Raw genomic sequence first — 5,637 nt, forward strand, 5'->3', positions numbered from 1 at the left:
CTGTGTGTTGTCAATTCCTGTGTAGCGGTGTGTTACAGATCACTCAAGGAATGCAAGTTGCTGTGGCAACATGCACTTTTAGATGCATGTTGTAGTCTGGAGCTATAGATAGAGATGGTAGGGGCACCAACTTTCTTTCCATCACAGGGCTGACCAGAAATCTCTCCTTCCCCTACCGCCTGCCATTGGTGTGTGTAGGAGGGATTTGTAGGTTGATAATCAACCTGTTTGGCCGGGTTAGAAATGCACCTTCCTTGTCCATCAAGTATTAGGGTAGGATTCGAACCCAGAACCTCTGGCTCAGAGGTATGGATGCTACTCACTGCACCATCAGACCTTAATTTCTCGGTGCCATGTAGTAAAACAGAAAATTGAAACATGACAAATGAACAATATAGGATGATTTTCCCTAAATACTTTACGTAATAAAGTGGTGGCCAAGATGGGGTCTTAAGCTGATATGCTGGTTTAGCCTATGATTATCGCAAGATGCTATCTTAGTAAAGGAGTTGAAGCCACCACTGAGAATGGCTGCCTGGAGACTTGTTAAACAGCTGATTGATACTTAAATTGCCTGCCAGTGCACATTAAAGAGGCTGCATTGCATTTTGGTAGCTAGTGCTTCAACATACATACACCCTCTCCTAACAGTGACCATTTAGACATTCACTCCCTCCACCACCGACGCACAGTGGCAGCAGTGTGTACCATATACAAGATGCACTGCTGCAACTTGCCAATCCTCCTTCGACAGCAGCTTCTAAACCAGCGACCTCTACCGCCTCAAAGGACAAGGGCAGCAGACGCATGGGAGCACCACCACCTTCAAGTTCCCCTCCAAGCCACAACGATCCTAACTTGGAAATATATCGCCATTCCTTCACTGTCACTGCCTCGAAATCTTGGAACTCCCTAACAGCACTGTGGGTGTACCTACACCGCATGGACTGCAGCGGTTCAAGAAGGCAGCTCACCACCGCCTTCTCGGATAATTAGGGATGGTCATTAAATGTTGGCCTAGCCACCGATGCCCACATCTGTGGAGAATTTAAAAAAACACAAGGTATTGATTTCAATTTCAAGCGCTACTTAAAGGGGTTCTCAACATTTCATGATCATATCTGCTGCCGGAGCTGTAAAGAGGATTTTCAGGGACACTTTCAAGCTTTCACCAGCTCGAGCTATATTTAGTGCAGAAATTCTCTGAGGGCATCCCCTAAAAAGAGTAACTGGTGTGCTACTCCGCCTTATAGGAGCCACCTAGAGAAAGTGAGTACTTGGTAAGGGCATCTTGCTAGGGCATCACTCTTAATCTGAACGAGGAATGAGAGAAGGACAAGCAGAAGAGCCACAGGAGAGGGGGAAAGGAGGACAAGATGACATCCTTCCCCACTACAGGTGTAGGACATCCTCCCAGGAGGATCCACAGTGCCACGTCTGGGAACCTCTGCACCCTCTTCTTCAGTAACAGAGCCAACCTGAAGCCTGCTGCTGTGTGCCAGCCAGAGCATGCCACGCCTTCAGTGAATATGCGTGTGAAGAGGCTACATATACATCTTTACAAAAAATGCATCTAATCAGCATTTGAGTGTTAAATCTGCAGATTGCTGGTTTGTGCCTGCAGGTGCATTCAAATCAGATAATCATCAATTAGCTTGAAAATTGCCAACTCTGGGCTTCCAAACAGTTTTTTTTATTAGCAATGCACCAAAAATAACCCCCTGTAAATCTTCACAAAGATTGAAGTTGTTCTGTGTGTTTAATATATGCATAATGATCTAATAAATCATAGAATGTTGAGTGACAAATTGCAACACAATCAGTTTGGTGTATGGAGCCAAGTACACATGACTCTGCTCCCAACCTCCAAACCAGCCTTCTAATCTAGTGAGGCTTCATGTGTGGAATAGATCATTACAAAATTACCCCTTATAGACATTTGATTTATTGTATATTCTACATCAGCTGTAAGGCATTGACAGGAACCATCACTTGAAAGAATATCTGTAAGACCATATTTTGCATTCTGTAGCCCATTAGCCAAAGAAGAACTCAATTTTAGACCCATGTTTATGCATTCTAGCAACATCCCAGAGCTGCAAAGAACATGTTGAACATATTAACCAGAGATTTACTTTTCGCACTAACTACACTGTAAAACATTATGGGCATAATTTTATGTTCAGCGTGCTGGTGCTTGCCAAACATGTCCGAGTATAATATGACACATGATGACATCGAGCGTGCGGCCCAACGTCATCGCGCACTTGCGCGATATTTCGTTCAGTGGGTGCGCACTGGAGTCGGCTGCGTGCCCGCCAATAATTGAAAGGCTTATTAAGGCCATTAACAAGCTAATTAAAATCAAATTAATGCTGCCCATCCAACCTTAGGGTTGGCGGGTAGGCGAAAAGGTCAAGTGGCCTTTACATTTTTAAAATTTTCATGGATAAGGTTTCCTAAAGCAAATAAACATGAACTAAAATCTTTATTTCTGAATTGAAAACATGTCTTAAAATTTTTTTATTGTCTTCATTCATTTTTTTTAAAAAAGCGCTTCAATCTCCCTGAAGCAGCTCTGTGCCTTAGGGAGATTGAAGAGCTCTTTTGTGCACATGCGTGAACTGTGCGCCAGGCCCGCTCCCCCTCCTCCTCCTCCTCCCGGCTGCACAGGTAGCGCTGGGCACTGCTGCAAATGATCTATGCAGGGTGGGCCTTAATTGGCCCACCCGCGTGAAATCACGGAGCGGAGCCAATTGCGGGCAGCGGTTGGCTTCCCGACCACCCCTGCCTGCTTCTGCTGAGCCCGCCCGATGAGGGGAAAATTCTGGCTTATGAGTTTGCGCAGAATTGTCATGCTTATGAAATAAGGAGAAGATATAAAATATTAACCACACCCAAATAAACTGGCAGAAGCAGTAGAGAAAGGGGAATGGAGTTTTTACAGTGTGTTTAGGACTCCTTTCTTACCATTACATAAGAAGTCAAACAATAGAGGAATTGCTAATGAATCTAAATTAATGGGAAATGAACTGGTGTAGTTAAGTAAGATTAGGCAGCAGTGATCATAACATAATAAGATTTAAAATAATAATTGAGAAAGTAAGACTAAAGTGATAGATTGGGGGGAAAAAAAATTTGAGGAGATGAGAAGGAAACCAGGGAAGGTAAACCAGGAAAAAAATGATAGAACAGCAGTTATATATTCTATGAAAAAACAAGAACAAACTAGCCAAGAATGAAGCACTTTGGATGAATAAAGAGATAAGGGCAAAATTGAAATTAAAGAAAAAGGCATACACTAATTACATAGCCAATAAAGAAAAGGATAGCAAAAGAGAATACAAAGAAGTTAGGAAAAAAGTAACAAAAATAAAGGAAATGAAAAGGGAACAACAAAATTTAAATTTTGAGGAGTTATAAAAAGAAATAGTATTCTACAGACACAGAAATAACAAAAGAAAAATCAGGGTAAGTTACTAATGGATGCATAAATAAAACACAGACAATAACAGCGAAACAGCGGAGATATTGAATAGTTACTTCATTCAGTATGTACCAGGGAGACAAACAAGTTAGGCAAAAAATAGAAGAGATCAAAAAGATATACAGATATTTAAGCTAGAAGGGAGATAATTGATGAACTAATCAAACTTAGAAAGGATAAACCCCCTGGTTTGGATTAACTACATCAGTCAAATTGAAAGAAACTGAGTAGAGGCATTTACACATTTATAATGATTCATTAGAAAAAAAATCAACCAATATTTTTCCTATATTTAAAAAGGGATATAGAATAAATCCTGTTAACTGTAGACCAGTTAGATTAATGTCAATGATAGGAATGATAATAGAATCTTTGCTCATAAAAAAAGTCACCTAGTAAATAAAGATATAGAATGGCCGGCACAGTTTTTAATAAGGGGTCAGACTTGACCAACCTTATTGAATTATTTGAAGAAGTAGTAGAAAATAGTTAATACAACGTGACACGGAGATGTAACTTGCGCCTGAGTGATAGCAATCTGCAAATTCACCAGCTGACCGAACATATACTGAACTGCTTAAAAGGGAATTTTTAGAGACACTGACTAAAGATGGCTGCCACAAGTCACCTGACATCTGGTATTGCCCGTTGACCAGCTTCTAGAAAGTTCCAATGTAGAATTACAATTCAAACTCTGCAATTTGAACTGAGACAGAGCAAACTGCTTTAAATGCGAGGCCAGATTTCAAAGCAAAGTCTCGGGGGGAGTGTGAAGAGAGAGACAGACAGACAGACAGACAGTTCCTATAATCCAGTCACCTATCCAAATTCGTAACTGTCTAAGGAAGAGACATTAAAATGCAAGTGTTGGATATTGAAACAATGGCTGACACAGACAGACCCAACCAAACCACCTTGGAAACACACAATGGCTGAAGTATTTCAAGGCCAGACTGCAGCCACTGCAGAGAGATTGCAAGAAAGTTTTAAGCAGAGAAAACAGGCTGAAAGCTGGGCTCTTTCCCTCCCTCTTCTTTTGAATAAGTATGTGTCACCCAGTTCAAAAGCCAACCATCAAGAAACCTACCAGCAAACAGAGATATTGTAATAATTGCAACATCTTCTACATCTGACCGCATCCAAGGAACCAGCTAACCTAAATTGGCCGCAATGTTTAAAATCTACGCCTCAAGAACAATCAAAGGATACTTAACCATATATTCTTTTACCTTTATTTATTGAACTTTAATTCCCTTCCCTCTGATACCAGTGTGTGTGTGGGCCTAATGACTGCATGAGGACCAAATGCTTGACATCACATTTTTATTATTTTTTCTCAGGTTTTGTGGTTAATAAATTTGCTTTTTCTTTAATTCAAGAAAACCTTGTTTTAATTGCTCCTTATTGCTCACTGCTTAAATAGTTAGATACGATATGGGGGAGGTGATAGTGTAGTGGTATTGTTGCTGGATTAGTAATCCAGAGACCCAGGTTAATGCTCTGGGGATCTGGGATTGAATCCAGCTGTGGCAGATAGTAGAATTTGAATTTAATAAAAATCTGGAATTAAAAGTCTAATGATGACCATGAACCCATTGTTGTAAAAATCCATCTGGTTCACTAATGTCCTTTAGGGAAGGAAATCTGCCATCCTTACCTGGTCTAGCCTACATGTGACTCTAGACTCACAGCAATGTGTTTGACTCTTAAATGACCTCTGAAGTAGGGATGGGTAATAAATGGCCAGCAACACCCACATCCCATGAACAAATAAAAAAAAATTTGGAAAAGGCATACCCTTGCGAAAAAGAAACTTAAGCCTGTTGTTGTGACCAACCGAAGAGGCTGAATAGACAGGAGCCTGTTCATCACTTCTCAACATGTCATAACAAAACTGGGGGCTCATTGTCTGGAATATGTTCCCATTGACTGATGAAAGAATTGGAGTGGGGAAAGTACATTGTTCTTTCAACAGTTATTTAAAAACCGCAAAAGGCTTTCTTGGGTCTGTAATACTAAAGTGCTAAAAGGTCCACATTCGATGTCAATGCTTTCATAGAGGATGAGATAACTGGTGGGAAGTTAAGGGCACTGTCCTTGGAAGAATTAAAAGGTGTATCTAGGCATTTAGAGGTGGAGTTCTACCCAAA

The sequence above is a fragment of the Cetorhinus maximus genome, chromosome 1 (genome assembly GCF_964194155.1).
Source record: "Cetorhinus maximus chromosome 1, sCetMax3.hap1.1, whole genome shotgun sequence".
In the NCBI taxonomy this organism is placed as follows: Eukaryota; Metazoa; Chordata; class Chondrichthyes; order Lamniformes; family Cetorhinidae; genus Cetorhinus; species Cetorhinus maximus.